Here is a 16,926-nt window from a genome sequence, read left to right on the forward strand (position 1 = left end):
GAAACTGAGTCCCTCAGACAGCATCTCGGAGACCCTCAGCTGCTGGGCCTTTACACATTCCATCACCAGGCACCACGCTACTCTGGTGATGAACTATCCTCTGTCTAGTCCTGCCACCTATGGCTAGTCCACCAGGAACCCATCAAAGGAGAAGGGGCAAGGTGCTTCTCACTAGCCTTACAGAAGGGACTCACTGAGTCACAAAGAACCATGATCCCCAAGAACATTCCAGAAGACCATGACTGACTTTCCCAGGAAAGGATGATGTGCTGGGGCCTACTGAGCTCTCCTGTCCCAGGACAGGGTGATGCCAGGCCGGAGTAGATGAAACAGTACGCCACACAAACACCAGCACACTGCAAGAAGCCACCAACGACCAGCTCTGCACTGATTGGTAATGGTGTGTTTAATTGAAATTTCAAGGTTCATTACGGGATGTGGATTAATTAAATTGAGAGGGAAGATAATGAAAAATATTCCCGCTGGATACATAAAGAGCAGGCCTGCTGTGGCAGGAGGAGGGGGAATTAAAACGTATGGACCTGCCAGGACTCCTCATACTTGTCCCCTGGAAAGGAGTTAAGGCTGCTGCTGCACTCTACGGAACAAAGATGTGCCACAGGCTCCACATAGGCTCCAAACAGGCCCCCCACAGACTCTAAATAAATAAGTGTCCGTGGTCTTTATACATGCATCCATAGGGCCTACATAGGATCTACATGTAATAAGTATTCATAGCCTTCACACAGGATCCACACAGGCATCCCCAGTCTCCACACAGGTAACCATAGTCTCCACAGAGCCATCCACAGTCTCCACACAAGCTCCACACAGGTACCCACAGGCTCCACACAAGCATTCACAGCCTCTACACACACATCTACAGTCTCCACACAGGCATCCACATAGTCTCCAGTGATGCACCACACCGGCTCCACACAGGCTCCACACAGGACTCCATAGAATCTTCATAGCAGCACACAGGACTCCATAGAATCTTCATAGCAGCACACAGGACTCCATAGAATCTACACAGCAGCACACAGGACTCCATAGAATCTACACAGGCTCCACACAGGACTCCATAGAATCTTCATAGCAGCACACAGGACTCCATAGAATCTACACAGCAGCACACAGGACTCCATAGAATCTACACAGCAGCACACAGGACTCCATAGAATCTACACGGCAGCACACAGGACTCCATAGAATCTACACGGCAGCACACAGGACTCCATAGAATCTACACAGCAGCACACAGGACTCCATAGAATCTACACGGCAGCACACAGGACTCCATAGAATCTACACAGCAGCACACAGGACTCCATAGAATCTACACAGCAGCACACAGGACTCCATAGAATCTTCATAGCAGCACACAGGACTCCATAGAATCTACACGGCAGCACACAGGACTCCATAGAATCTACACGGCAGCACACAGGACTCCATAGAATCTACACGGCAGCACACAGGACTCCATAGAATCTACACAGCAGCACACAGGACTCCATAGAGTCTACACAGCAGCACACAGGACTCCATAGAATCTTCATAGCAGCACACAGGACTCCATAGAGTCTACATAGCAGCACACAGGACTACATAGAATCTACACGGCAGCACACAGGACTCCATAGAATCTACACGGCAGCACACAGGACTCCATAGAATCTACATAGCAGCACACAGGACTCCATAGAATCTTCATAGCAGCACACAGGACTCCATAGAATCTACATAGCAGCACACAGGACTCCATAGAATCTACACAGCAGCACACAGGACTCCATAGAATCTACACAGCAGCACACAGGACTCCATAGAATCTTCATAGCAGCACACAGGACTCCATAGAATCTTCATAGCAGCACACAGGACTCCATAGAATCTTCATAGCAGCACACAGGACTCCATAGAATCTACACAGCAGCACACAGGACTCCATAGAATCTACACAGCAGCACACAGGACTCCATAGAATCTTCATAGCAGCACACAGGACTCCATAGAATCTACATAGCAGCACACAGGACTCCATAGAATCTACATAGCAGCACACAGGACTCCATAGAATCTACATAGCAGCACACAGGACTCCATAGAATCTTCATAGCAGCACACAGGACTCCATAGAATCTACATAGCAGCACACAGGACTCCATAGAATCTACATAGCAGCACACAGGACTCCATAGAATCTACACAGCAGCACACAGGACTCCATAGAATCTACACAGCAGCACACAGGACTCCATAGAATCTTCATAGCAGCACACAGGACTCCATAGAATCTACACGGCAGCACACAGGACTCCATAGAATCTACACGGCAGCACACAGGACTCCATAGAATCTACACGGCAGCACACAGGACTCCATAGAATCTACACGGCAGCACACAGGACTCCATAGAATCTACACGGCAGCACACAGGACTCCATAGAATCTACACGGCAGCACACAGGACTCCATAGAATCTACACGGCAGCACACAGGACTCCATAGAATCTACACGGCAGCACACAGGACTCCATAGAATCTACACGGCAGCACACAGGACTCCATAGAATCTACACGGCAGCACACAGGACTCCATAGAATCTACACGGCAGCACACAGGACTCCATAGAATCTACATAGCAGCACACAGGACTCCATAGAATCTACATAGCAGCACACAGGACTCCATAGAATCTACATAGCAGCACACAGGACTCCATAGAATCTACACGCAGCACACAGGGCTCTATAGACTATACGGGCTACACACAGGACTTCACAGCTTCCACAGTCTCTACTTTATCTCCACAGAGTGTTCGTGGGTTCCACACAAGCATCTTCAGGCTCCACACAAACACCCACAGGCATCCACAGGCTCCATGAACTGTTGAGTAAGAGGGAGAACCCAGAACCTCCAGAGCCTTCCTCCTGACGGCAAGCAGTAAGCTTTCAGGACATCTTTGGTCAGCACAACATTGAAGGACCTTCCCGAGGCCCCTGGACTTGTCACATGGAGGCACCAAGACTTTTCAGGTAGAAACTTGAGTGTCTGAACCCAAGGACCAGATTGGAGACTACAGGATGCAGAGAGAGCTTGCTAAGGAGAAACGTATACAGTCAGGCACCGGGGCAGCGATGTGGGGACCCCACAGCACAGACAAGACAAGCCAAAGTCTCTGCTCATCACTGGGAGGGTAGCACTGATTCTGGTGGCCTCTGTGCTGTCCTCTGGTGCATAATGAGGACATCAGAGAGGGAAGATTCCATCCCTCCTCAAAGCTCCCATTGTACATATGAGTGTGGTGTCCCCAGCCTGATGGCCTTTCAGAGTGCTATCCCCCAGCCTCCTTGTTTATCCAGGGCTCATTGAGCAACCACAGGTCCTATCCTCTAGAGTCTTAGTGCAAACCATGACAGCTTCCACCATAGACCCACTGTAAGAAATCACAAAAAAATCTGTTTGTTTCAAACAAAAGGCAGCTCCAGACTAGAGAGATGACTCAGTCAGCAGTGCTTGGCTTGTAAGCATGGGAACCTGAGTCTAAAGAGCTGGGTGCAGTGTAATGAGGTCATGATACTGGGGACACCATACCATTAGATGCACCATGGAAGCTTTGAATCCATCCTCTCTGATGTCCTCATTATGCAATGAGTGTGTGCTAGTAATCTCAACACTGGGGAAACACAGTTAGGAAGATCACTGGTACCCATCAGCCAGGCAGCTATACCTCGTGGGTGAGTTCTGGTCAAAGAAGACCTTGTCTCAAAACCATGGTGGATAGTATCTAAAGAACAACACTCAGGTTGAGTGTGTGCAGCTGCACATATATGACCCCCACACAAATCTGGAGACACACACACATGCACATGCACATACACACACATGCACACACATGTACACACACACACACACACAGGGCGGTGGTCAGACAATTACAAAAAAGATTCTGAGTAGACAGAAAACACAGAGACGAAGGAATGAGGACACCCACAAATCTGGATAGCAACTAAGAAACCTTCACACTAAACCCCAACAGAGTGAGGGCCAGAAAGAAAATGCCGAGGATCACATCCAGGGATGTGCAGTTAAGCTTAAAGCAATGCCACACCCTGAGGACCGCAAGAGGCTATTCAGGTCTCCAAGTGAAGCTTAGCTTCGGAGTCAGGTTTATGATAAAACCTTGAGGATCCCTTCCAGGGCTATAAAACAGATCATGGATTTGTATAACTCAAAAATGTAGACAAGGAGACACCTGTGTTAAGTAAACAATTGATTTGAAATGAAGCACAAAAAGAAATGGAAATTTCAGAACAAAAATAAATCACAAAACAAATTGGTTTTAAAATAAGTTAAAATGGGCTGGGTGGTGGTGGCACATGCCTTTAATTCCAGCACAGAGGCAGAAGCAGGTGGATCTCTGTGAGTTCGAAACCAGCCTGGTCTACAAGAGCTAGTTCCAGGGCAGCCTCCAAAGCACAGGGAAACCCTGTCTCGAAAACCAAAACAAACCAAACAAAAAAAGTTAAAATGGGCCGGGTAGTAGGGGTGCACACCTGTATTCCTAGCATCTGAGATACAGAAGTAGGCAGATCTCTATGAGTTCAAGGCCAGCCTGATCTACAGAGCAAGTTTTAAGACAGCCAGAGCTGTTACACAGAGAAAACCCATCTCGAAACACCAAATAAATAAATAAATGAAGAAAGAAGTTAAAATGCATCAGTAATCACACAAAAAAACATAAATGGATAAAGAGACTGAAGAGTTAATAATTTAAAACTTCCAGAATGCAATTGAATTCAGCTATATGCTGTTTTAAAATGCTGAAAATTTATATAAACAAAAGCTGTGGCACAAATATCAGACATGTATGTTTATACCCACTAGTATTTAGTTCTCAGTTTCATTTTTCCATATCTTTGAGGGATAAGACATTATGAGAAACAAAAGGTGTCAGTAGTAAAATTTGAGTTCCCAACTCTACAGGTCCTTACTTTCTTCTCCCCACCTCCTCCTTTCCTCTCTTCTCCTCTCCTCCTCTTCCTCCTCCCCTCCTTACTCTCCTCTTCCTCCCTCCCTTCATCTCGTCTCTGCCCTTTCCCCAGATTCCCACCTTCCTCCCCCTTAATCTTCTTTTCCTTCCTCTCCTCTCCTCGCTCCCTATTTCCCTTCTCCTCTTCCTTCTCTGCTCTACCTCTCCCTCCCTCTTATAAGCACACTTACCTTTGAATTTAGGGCTCACCTGGATACTTTCACCACAGAGTCTCAACTTCACAGCTACAAAGACTCTTCCTCTAAGTGAGATGAGAGTCACTGGTCCCTGGATTAGGATACCAAGGCATCTTGGGAGTGAGGCACCACTCAACCATGTCTTTCTCCTTTCTCTCAAGGCCCAGGCAGGATGGTGCACAGGCTACTCATGTCTCGTCTAGTATACAAAGGAACCTCTGTGGCCACAGAAGAGTCCCAGCACACTGGCTCACGTGGATGCTCAGTCAGTTGTTAGGAAGTTGGGAAGACAGTGGGCAGGGGTAGGGCTTGCCTCCATTGGAGGGAGCCTGCCTTCTTTACAGGACCTCCTGATAGACTTTGGGGTCTCACTGTCAAATTCACAGGAGCAGGCAGGTGAAAGTCATCCCCGGATGCTAAGAGGTAAAGATCAGCAGATCCCCAGCCATCACAGCACCCCCCACTTCCTTCTGGGGGTCCCAAGGTTTGATGAAGTTGTGGAATGGCTCAACAAGGAAGAAAACCCATGGAGGAAATGGCGACCGTTCAGGAAAATTGGCAGTTTTAATTATTGGGAAAAGGTCATTGCCATAGGTGACTGCCAACACAGCAGTTTTCCACCAGCAAATGTGACCCTGCACATTGGGAGACAGATGGGGACCTGAAGTTGTCCTGTGTCGATGATCACATGGACCACAGGACCCCCTGTGCCAGCCAGACATAACCACCCTGCTTGGATAGTAGGAGGAACAGTGAGGATGCTCAGTAAGACTATCTTTTTAGTGGCCTCAGTGTGGCCTCTTCACAGACTCAGCAAACCCACTACTCCCTGGAAGGAAACAGCAAACATCACTCTGCCAGTGTTTCAAGTCTCCACATCCTAGTAGATCTGCATACGCCTGGGCAAGTCATCCTGCCCATCTTAGTCAGTTTCCACATATGTCCCATGGAGATACAGCAAACCCGCCTTCCAAACTACTGGAGAGGAATTAGACCCCATACTAAGCAATCAGAAGAATGCATGGTGCCCACTGTAGAGGGATGGGGGGCAATAATGCCATCATTTCTGGAGCCTCAAACAGGCCATGTTTGTGGGGGTGGTCACTCCAGTTTCCAACCTTTGCTTGCTTCTTACCGCATCTGTTTTTTAATGGCAGAATGTGTAAATAGTGTATTTGAACCCAAACAGGCTTAAAAGCATGTGATTGTACTTGGTTTGCTGTGCCAGTCTCTTCAGGACTCTGAATAAAAAGATCTGTGCTGCCAGGCATTGGTAGCACACACCTTTAATCCCAGCACTCGGGAGGCAGAAGCAGGCGGATCTCTGTGAGTTCAAGGCCAGCCTAGTCTAGAGAGCGAGTTCCAGGACAGGCTCCAAATCAATACAGAGAAACCCTGTCTCAAAAGCAAAAACAAAACAAAAATTCTGTGCAAGCCAGATGCTCAGGGTACATAATCCATGCCCAGATGCAGGATTCCAGAGAAAACGTCTACAATGAGGGCCCCATCTCACCTTCTGCAGCAACAGACTGGCCCTCAGTAGAACCAACAGACAAGGTCTCCTAAGATGTACCATTAGGTCATGGTGACCTCTGCTCATGGAAGATCTTCTCTCAGGGACTTCTGCTATCACAAGCAGCATGTCACAGGGGCAGCCAAACTTCAGGATCCCTCCAGAGCCATGCCCCTGCCCTCCCATCAGCCCTGAGGTAAAGGATGAGAAGAGCTTTCCCCAAGTGTTCTGAAGGAAACAGTCTGGAAAAGGAAGGGGCTAGGTTCTAGAACAGTGGTTCACAACCCCTGGGTCGTGACCCCTTTGGAGCCACATATCAGATAGCCTGCATGTTAGATATTTACACTGTGGTTCACGACAGTAGCAAAATCACCATTATGAAGTAGCAACAAGATAACTTTATGGTTGTGGGTCACCACAACACGAGGAAATGTATTAAAGTGTTGAAGAACTAGGACGACAATGAACCGCTGCTCTAGAGGGAAGCTTGAAATAAAGTTCACAGCTGACCCAAAACCAAGCTCTCTGGCCAAGTGTTTGATCCTCTGTGTGCACAGGTGCTTGAGAGGAGCTGCTGGGATGATGGAGCAACCCCAGACAAATGAGTGGTCGAGGATGACCACTGTTGATGGCTCAGGGTCACGGTTGGCCCAAAGGGGAGTGCCCACCCCAGCCTCACATTCAGAGCCCAATAAAGGTGCACACCCAAGGTGCCAAGGGACCAGCCCGGCATGTGTGGGTCCCAGAAACAGGGCCACCTTCATAAAGACGAGCTATGACTCAACAGGAACCAAAAGATTAGGGGATTCCGATGATCACAGTGAACGGAAAGGCCGTGTCCTGTGTGGAGGGACAGAAAGATAGAATGGAAGGCTGGCCCAGGAAAGTCAAAGGAGAACCTCAGGACTGCGGATAGAGCCAGAGAGAGACTGAGGAAGTTGTATGCATGTGGATACTTAGGTATACCTGGACACGTGTGCATGCTGCACACACATCACACATGTCTGCATGAATGTATATGCCCACATCCATGCACACGCGCACGCGCGCGCACACACACGCATACACGCATACACACACGCGCGCATGCACACATGCACACACATTCTAGCACTAAGTCAGAAGGCATTGTTGATGCTCCCTGTATCCCATCCTCCAAGCGTCCTCTCTCCCATGCTCTAAGGCCATCTTCCAGTCAACAGGCCCCAGCATGCCACATGATGAAGGAAAGGCCAAAGAGGTCCAGCAAGGTCAATGGAAATGCATAATTCAGGGAACCTGCCTGCCCCAGGGACCTCTGATGGAGGATTCAATGCCAACAGGGAGGCAGGAGTTCATGATGCGGGAAGAGGCATTAGCCCAGCCTGCAGTCTCTCACACTTGGCTGAGGGCCAGGGACGTGGCACGCTCAGTCACACAGGTCAGTGACTGGGAAGGGGAGGGTGTACAAGGCCACATCAGCAAAGAGCCCACCACTGCCTCCTGCCTAGGGGGATGCGCACCCAGCTGTTGCCTGGCAACAGTGATGCTTTCTGCCAATGATGCAAGAAACAGAATAAGGTGGACGTTTGCTTTTTTCCGGGTAATCAAACCAGCTTAAAAGTTATCAGTGTTGCCTGGTTACAAGGACAGTTCTGGGGCCCAGGTACCCTGAAGCTATACCCCAGAGAGTACTGATCCCTGTCTGAGTTTGAGGAGAATTAGACATGAGGCAAGTGTAGTGAACAGAAACAGAGAAGGGGCAGGATGCCCATCCTTGCTTTCAGCCGATGTGGAGCCTGGGGAGCTAGACATCCAGCCTTCCCTGCAAATAAACAGAGTTTTAGCATGCGTTTCTCTCTGCTTGCCAGACAGCTGTTGAATATCAAACGAGACAACACTGAGCTACAGAGCATTGTAGGACAAGGAGAGTTGTTCACACGAACTCTACTCCTCTGACCAGGGGTCACCTCGAGGAAGCTGCCCAAGACCTGTCCAGCAGAGAAACCAGAACCAAGCCTTTTATAAATAGGATCCCACTCTGCATCTTGTCCTCAACCAGTTCTGTTCCATTAATGGCACAGTGTGAGGTCGTTCCAAACCAGCCCATGCATATGTTTTTATTGTCAACAGTTATGTGGCACTTTGTGGTACGGACGTATCTGACTCTTTGTAGTTCAATTCACAGTGGATGCTATTATTTTCCACTGGTGCTTGCTTATCAAATCTGTATGCCAGGCTTTCTGCAGCCTGGAAATTTTCTTCTGTTGTATCTTTGACCTTTGTTTCTGTTCTGTCTGTATTAACATTTGGCATGCATTACTGTTTTCTATCTGCTGGGGACGGCTCTTAGTCCCTTACTGCTGTGATTTTATTTATTCCTAGCAACAACAAAAGTTACTATACATTCTGCAGATGGTATATGTGAGGTCCAGGAGTGCTGAGTAACTTGTTTAAAGTCACCCAGCATTGATGATAGAACTTAGAAGCTATGATCATAAAAATGGTCTCACACTCAACTCTCTGCACCCACAGCTTGTGTATTCCTTTCTTCTCTTCTAATACTGATGGCTTCCTGGAGTCTCACTGGTGGATTCCCCACCAATGTTTTCAGGCTTTTGTGAGTTTATCTCCAATTTCAGCATCTATCCCCATCGGGTTCTCCCTATGAGCTTTTTCAGGTTTGTGCAGCGGGCTGTCTGCCTGGTGTCAGTGATCTGCTGAATGGAGTCATATTCCAAGGCACAGAACTCTCTGACCCACTCCAGGCTCCTCTCTGACTGCCCCTTGCCCTCCAATAGGACCCCAGTTGCATTCATGACCTGAGGCTGCCGGGTAACAATTTATCATGAATTAAACAGCAGATATATTTTCTTTTCTGGCTCTAGAAATGGGTCAAGGCAAATCAATGTTACATCCCAAGGCTTTGGAGCAAATCTCTTTTCTGAACTTCCCAGGTCCTAGTAGCTCCAAGCACATTACAGCCTGTGGCTTCTTGGCTTCTGTCTCTGCCTCCACCTTCTCTGCCTGTGTCTCCTCTCCATCTCATCCCTGTGTCTGAGTCCCCTCCTCTCCCTACAAGCACATGGGCCATTGGAGACCTGGAGGCCAGGAGCACTCAACGTCTTCTTCCTGTCCTTAGAGGGATGAGGAGGCATGGCCAGGAGGACAGCAGGCACCTCCATCCTCAGAGACAGGATGTCCTCAGCAGATAGACTGTGGAGATGGGGGGTAAACAATACCACTCCCTATGCTAACCTGGTCCCCTCACCTGCCTGGCTGCCTTCCCTGGAGACACAGCCCCCCAGCTGCAATTGAAGAGAAAGAAGATCTGAAAGGATCCCACTTGGTGCCTCCCACTGCATTGCTGCCCAAGGCCCAGGGTCATGGAGTGTCATTCACTGGGTGTCATGCTGGTTTCCACTCAGACAAACTGCCCTTCCCCACTATCTTCCACCTATGGAGCTTATAGAACCCCAAGATTGCTTGCACCCCAGCTTGCCCTGTTCAGAGTGGATTTGGAGGTAAAGTACACACCTCCCAAAGTTCCCTCCTGCATCTCCACTCTGTTGGCCTTTGCGTCTCTCCCATCCGCTTTGCAGCTTTCAAAAGTCACCTCTCTCTCTCTCTCTCTCTCTCTCTCTCTCTCTCTCTCTCTCTCTCTCTCTCTCTCTCTCTCTCTCTCTCTCTCTCTCTCCTCTTTTCTCTCATATAGACTCTCTACTCGCTTGTGTTAATGTCTTCTTTTTTAATGCACCACTATTCAACGCACCAAGTCCCTATTTCAACCCAGCATTCTTTATAGCAACTTAAATGTCAAGAGATGCATAAAGCAAACTGCTCTGATTCATCCCTCTTTACTGCCTGCTAATAATGTCTACTGCCCACCGTGTGCCACCTATGGCCACCGTAAAAGGCACTTTGTGCGTGGGTCGCCGCTTGTCAGCACTGGCCTTGGTGCCAAGAGGTGGAAAATGCTGCACTCCACCCCAGAGACGATGAGCCTGAAGATCAGAGTGGTGAGAAATTTTCCCAGGATGTGGCAGCTAGTCAGCCTCCGAGCTGGCGGCCAGCCTTGAAATGCTACTTTCTTTCACACAGTGGTGAATGTGCCACTGTGGAGACCATCCTAAACACTGCAGTCTGCAAAGGAAGGCTGAGTGGGTGAGCTCGGATGTGGAGGCTGTCCTGGCATCCAGACAAAGCCGCAGATTTCTTTATGGTTATTGTAAGTGGCCCTGTAAGGAGCTGCTCACCCTCTGTGCTCAGAGCTGTCCACTGTGACGAGGAAAGCCAGTGAGGAGTCACAGAGGCTTTGTGTGTTGAGGACTCTCATACCTCACCTGCTCATCCAAAGTGTATCAGCTAGCTACTCTTCAGCATGCTGCAAACAAGCTGCCTCACACCTCCGTGGCTTAAACTCAAAGTCATGTGCTCATGCTCTCCAGCCTGCAGACTGTGGGCATAGCGCTGCCATTATGACTAACTCGCGGGGTAGCGCTATCCATTGTGACTAACTCACGGGGTAGCGCTGCCATTGTGACTAACTCGCAGGGTAGCGCTGTCCATTGTGACTAACTCGCGGGGCCTGGGTCAGGTCTGGATCGCCCTCGTGTCTTTTCCACCAGGTAACCAGTAGGAATGTTCTCCCTGTGGCGCAGATGGACAGAAAGGAGGCAACAAAAAACCTGTGGGCAAGCAGTGTGTGAGGAACAGAAGTGTATTTGGCTGGATGTTCTGGAGGCTGAAGCCCGAGGACGTAATGATGGCATGAGTGTGCCATCTGGAGAAGCTTGTGCACCGATCATAATAGAATAGAGTCACCACAGGAAGAGCCACTGGGTCTCTTCTCAAAGGGCCACAGTGGCCTCATGGGACTCCACTCTCATGACTTCAGTTCACCTCACCCTGGAACTCTACCTCCAATGTAAATGTGAGGATTAGGTTTCTAACCCTGAAAACGGGGGAATGCATTCAAAGCCCATCATTCTAAGGCTTAAGTTTGGATCTGGTGCCATGACAAAAGTTGGGTCTTCAGGGGGCCCCATAGCTGAGCATGTCTGTGTTGAGCCCATACACTCCTGGGCATCCAAGCCAGTGATGGGCATGCCACGGACAGAGCCCACACACCCCTGGGCATCCCAGCCAGTGATGGACATGCAGGGAAGAGCCCACACACCCCTGGGCATCCCAGCCAGTGATGGACATGCAGGGACAGAGCCCACACACCCCTGGGCATCCCAGCCAGTGATGGACATGCTGGGACAAGCCCAGCCACACCCATCCAAGGTAGGACTCTCCTAACAGTGTTCTGGCTTCTGAGCACCCCTTGCTTCTCCAGACTTTCTCCTTGATGTGGCATGGGTAAGGAATTCTCAGTCCCTCCTTCCTTCCCTCACCCTGAGTAGATGGCCCACCACACTGCTGTCTGATGTCCCTCCAGTTTCTGCTTATCTCTAGTCCTCTGTAGGAAGTTGCCACTGTGTCTTCCTGTGACAAAATGTCTGACATAAGCAATATAAAGGTTTGTTTGGGCTCGTGGTTCCTGTCCACAGTCAGATGGCACCATTGTTTTGGGCCTGCCGGTCATCATGGCAAAAGGGTATGGAGTGCGTGTGGAGGGCAGGGGAGGACTGCTCACCTCATGGCAGCCAAAGAGCAAAAAGACAGAGAGGAAGGATCTAGGGACAAGATGTATCATTAAAGGCACACACCCTCTCCACACTTTCTCCCACTGGGCCCCCATGACAGCCCACACAGTCATGAATTTGTCAACAGATTAACACATTGGTGAAATCAGTCCTGTGCCACTAGCTGAGGGTCAAGCCGTCAGCACACAAACCACTTTGAGGGGCACTGCTTACCTAAGTCACAACACCTCCTGATCTGCAAAGAGTCATGTCCATCTCACAAAGCAAACTGAATTTAAACCATCCCAGAATCCCTGAAGTCTCCTTAGTTCCAGCATTTCTCAAAAGTCCAAACCCAAGGTCTTCCTTAAGACCCAACAGAAACTCTTAGCCATCAAATCTCTGCATACCTAGGCTGCTGAGCATGAAGAAATGAATCCTGGGAAAAAAGTCTTAGGTGACCCTGGGCAGACAAAGTGCCATGCATTTTCTAAATGAAAGGGCTTTTGAAGGAGCTCACACATTGTATACTCTGGACAACACAATGGATTCTGTCTGGCCAACCTGACATACTTTCAAGGCAGTTTGGGTTCAAACTTCACATTTTTCAGAACTTTCTGATCCACTTCTTGGTCCCTATTTTCTTAGTAGCTATGACTAAAAGAAGCCAGCAAAGCCCATGCCATCATCTGAACGTTGTGCTACCTAGAAGTTTTCTCCTAAGATTCACTAGTCCACCATCTTGACATTCTGCTTCCGACAGTCTTAACACATGGGCAAAATTCAGGCAAATTCTTTGCCAGAGTGTACGACCAGTGGCCTCAACTCAGAATCCTGTCAGGGTCCCTGTTACCATCTGAAACTTCTTGAACTGCCTTCACTCTCCACACTCTGGGCTTGTGAGCTTCTGCCAGAATCGCCCATGAAGCTCTGCATATGCGACAACAAGTGTTGGTTGTCAGCCCAATACAATGTAGAGCCAGCTAGGAAGGGCATCTCAAGGAAGGGTTACTTAGATCAGGCCGTCTGAGGGGTTGTACTGGTTTTGTCAATTGAGGTGGGAAAAACTGTTCCGTCTGGGTGGCACCGTTCACTATGCAGGGCCTCCCAGAGTACGAGAGTGGAGAAAGTGGGCTGAGACCAACCTGCATACGTTAACTTGTTGTCTCTGCTCCTGCCTGTGGCTGTGAAATGACCATTTACTTCAAGTACTTGTTGGTGAGCTTCCCCACAGTGGTGGACTGCAACCTGGAAGTGTGACCTAATAAACCCTTTCTCAGTTAAGTTGCTTTTGCCGGGGCTTTCATCACAGCAATGGGAAATGAAACCGTGACACCACACTTCCCACAGACCATCTCCAAAGGGTCTCCGTCACACACTCTCAGGAACAGTCACAGCCATGACCTTTGATCCCATGTCTCTGTACCAATATTTAATTACTTGTTTTGTGTTTCTGCAGCAAAATGTCTGACATAAATAACTTGGAGGAGGAAGGGTTCCCTTGGGTTCAGTTTCAGAAGTTTCTCTTCACAGTCAGATGGATCACCATGTTCAGACCTGTGGTAAGACAGAAATGCCATGGAAGAGGAGAGACTGAGACAAAGAGTTGGGGACAAGATCTACTTTCCAAAGTCATGGCCTCAGGACCTATTTCCTCTTTGTAGCTAACCCATAACAGAAGTTGAGGACTGACCCCCAAAGCGCATCCATACCAAGTCACAAAGTCGGCTAATGTCAACTTATCTGAGAAGAAGCCTTCCAAGGTATGAATGAATGAGTGAGGCTCTTGACTTTGTCCCCATATAATCCCATGTACCTTCCTCTCACTATCTACTTCCTGGTTGCATGCTATAAGCAGCTCTGATCCAAACCTCAGGCCCCAAGCAACGGAGCCAGACAAGGGCTGGGCCCTCTGAAATCATGAGCAAAATAAACTCCATCCTCTAAGTTGTTTCCCTCCCTCAGGGATTTGTCCCTTGGGGATTTGTCACAGATGAAAAACTAAGACATGAAGGAGTTGCTGTCAGAGAAGTGGGCTTGCATCTGTGGCAATCTGACTGTGTGCTTCAAAGATTGTGGAAGTTGGCTGAAGGAAGAATTCAGAGACTTTGGAGGTACAGGCTGGCTGAGAGGATGAGGAATGACTCTGCAAGAAGACCAGACCACCAGCAAACCAGGAAATCCTACCCTGTGAGTTGCATTGACACAGCCAGGGCTATAGTCAGCTGTCCCAGACTTCAGCCTGTGTCTAACCCTGTGTTGTCTACACTCAGGGATTACCTACTCAGAGCTTAGCCAAAACTGAGGTATCACAGGACACCTGGAAGGAAGAAGAACACTAGGGGTCCCAGCAGGACAGTTGTCTGAAGCACCCAAGTCTCAAACACATGGCACTCTGTAGCATTGAGAGGGTGCTGGACAGCATCTTCAGAAGCTGCCACTCCTACAGAATACTGGACTTGACCCAAAAGAACCCATGACACCTGCATCAGGCACTGGCTGTCTGATGGTCAGTGGCCAGAGTCTACAGATGGACAGAACGATGGGTTCCACTTCTGCCTCATCAACTCTGGATCAAGAGTCTTTCCTTGCAGGTAAGGGCAGCCTGTGGTGTGAGGCTGAGGGTTCTAGTGAGTCTCCCACAGGGGCACCTGCTGGAAATGCTGAGCCTGTCTCTGTACACAGATGGAAGCTGAGTAGACATCTGGTCACTGTCCTAATACCTGACTACACATCCCTATCCACAATGGGGACCCCTGCATCAAAGACAGGAGGAGGACTGGGACCTGGGCCTTGCTTCAGTGACATGAGCAAAGTAACAGAGAGAGTGTAGGGGACAGTATTAAGAGAAAGCTGAGTATGGGCCAGCCAGGGTGCTCTGAGAAACAAGTACTTCATGCTTGCCAAATGCCTCTTGTGACTACCTTGATGGCTGTGGAGGCCCCCTCCATCATGCTGTATAACCCAAAAAGTCAGCCTCTACATGACCATTGTTGTCAAGCCGCAGGTCCCCTGAAGCTCCCCATCATCCCTATATTTTCAAAAAGTCATATCATGACAAAATTGGTCACGGCCTGGGTGGTGTCATAAAAGATGGCTGAGAGTGGACCACCTTAGCAAGCGTCCCAGTGCTAGGATGACGTCCCCTGTAGGCAGCATCATAGGAGTGGCCAGATTGAGCCTCTAGCCTGACATGGGGAACACGACTTATCTCTGTGGCTTCCTGTGAGGCTCCCCATGTCACTGTGGGTCTATGAAAACTGCTTCCCTTTGTGTCACCATGCCCAGCATCAGTTGAGGAAATGCTTCCCAAAGACAATGGAGCATTCACTATGTGTTTCCCACAAGGATTTGTGGGAAGTCTCCCGTGTTCCAGGCAGCTAGCCAGTGCAGAGACACAGTATGAGTAACAGGGACATTGCTGCAGCCCTCGAGGAGCCAACGGACTGATGGGGTAAACAGATTCAGTGACAGGCATTCAAGAGCATGCAAGACACCAGACACTGTGAGGACTACATCCATCAGAAACAGCCTTGGACAGAAACTGAAGCAATGACTTTAGGTGGCAGGATCAGGGAGTGAGACGAGGGGGTAATGTATGCTTTCAAGTGTGCAGGCATGTGCATACGTGCACACACACACACACACACACACACAGCTGGGAAGATAAGTTGGTGAGACTGCTGAACTAAATATGATGCAGGCAGGACAAGGGATGCTGGACACTATCACCATGCAGCCAGCTGAGGTTGGAGGCCCCACCCGGGAACTGTGTCCCCAATAACCTTTACTCTAGTTAAAGCCTGAACTCGGCTTGCAACAGCTGTTTGTCACCAGGTTGGTGGGACAGTCTGTCGCAGCCTGGAATTCTTGGAGTTCAAGTTACCAGACAGCTTCTTGACAAACATCTCCATGGCAAAATGGCTTCATGAAAACTGCAAACCCCACCCTCTTCTGGAAGTCTCCAGTGCACATTACCCTCTCAAAGGCACTGCTAGGTCCCGCAGTAAAGGGCTTGCATGCTCTTCTCTATGCACTGCTCCTTCCGGTGCTCGTGGGCTCCTCTGAACGTTTGTGTTCCATGCCGGGTAGGGACACGGTACATCCCACAGCAGAGACATGGTGGGGAGTCCATCACTGGCAGGATGCATCCTGGTTAGACTAATACAGCAGCCTATGTTTACACACGGCCAGCCCCTGTGCATTTGGGTTGGTCATGTTGGTTATTAGCACCTGAGACAGACGAAAAAAAATAATGGAGTCCGGAAAAGGAGCAGGAGCCAATGGGCAGAATGACCCTACAATGGAGCCCATGACAGTGTCCACATCAGGGAATGTTAGGGGTATGACTAAAGATCCCAGAAATGGGCCACACAATTGCGGTTGATTGAGTAAAATGTCAATGATTGCGGAGAGTTGTTGTGTTAGAGGTTGATAGCCTAATTACCTTGCATTATCTTTAGTCCCCTAATAGCCTCTCATTGGCCTCTTCTTACTTTTGAGTAAGACCTTTGGAAATGTATTAATAGAACCTGTAGTTTCCACAAAACCAAAGCTAAGAATATCAT

The 16,926-nt window shown here is 49.0% G+C and overlaps 1 long non-coding RNA gene across 1 annotated transcript; it reads right to left on the reverse strand.

Annotated features, from left to right (window-relative positions):
* Nucleotides 1-13,763: 13,763 nt before the first annotated feature.
* LOC110343131 lies at nt 13,764-16,585 on the reverse strand. The gene is made up of 2 exons (XR_002385325.2): nt 16,337-16,585; nt 13,764-13,915 (listed from the first exon to the last, which is right to left on the reverse strand). It is a non-coding gene; the product is annotated as an uncharacterized LOC110343131 (long non-coding RNA).
* Between the last annotated feature and the right edge of the window lie 341 nt (nt 16,586-16,926).

Source organism: Mesocricetus auratus, unplaced genomic scaffold, assembly GCF_017639785.1.
Source record: "Mesocricetus auratus isolate SY011 unplaced genomic scaffold, BCM_Maur_2.0 Super-Scaffold_100010, whole genome shotgun sequence".
NCBI classification, from domain to species: domain Eukaryota; kingdom Metazoa; phylum Chordata; class Mammalia; order Rodentia; family Cricetidae; genus Mesocricetus; species Mesocricetus auratus.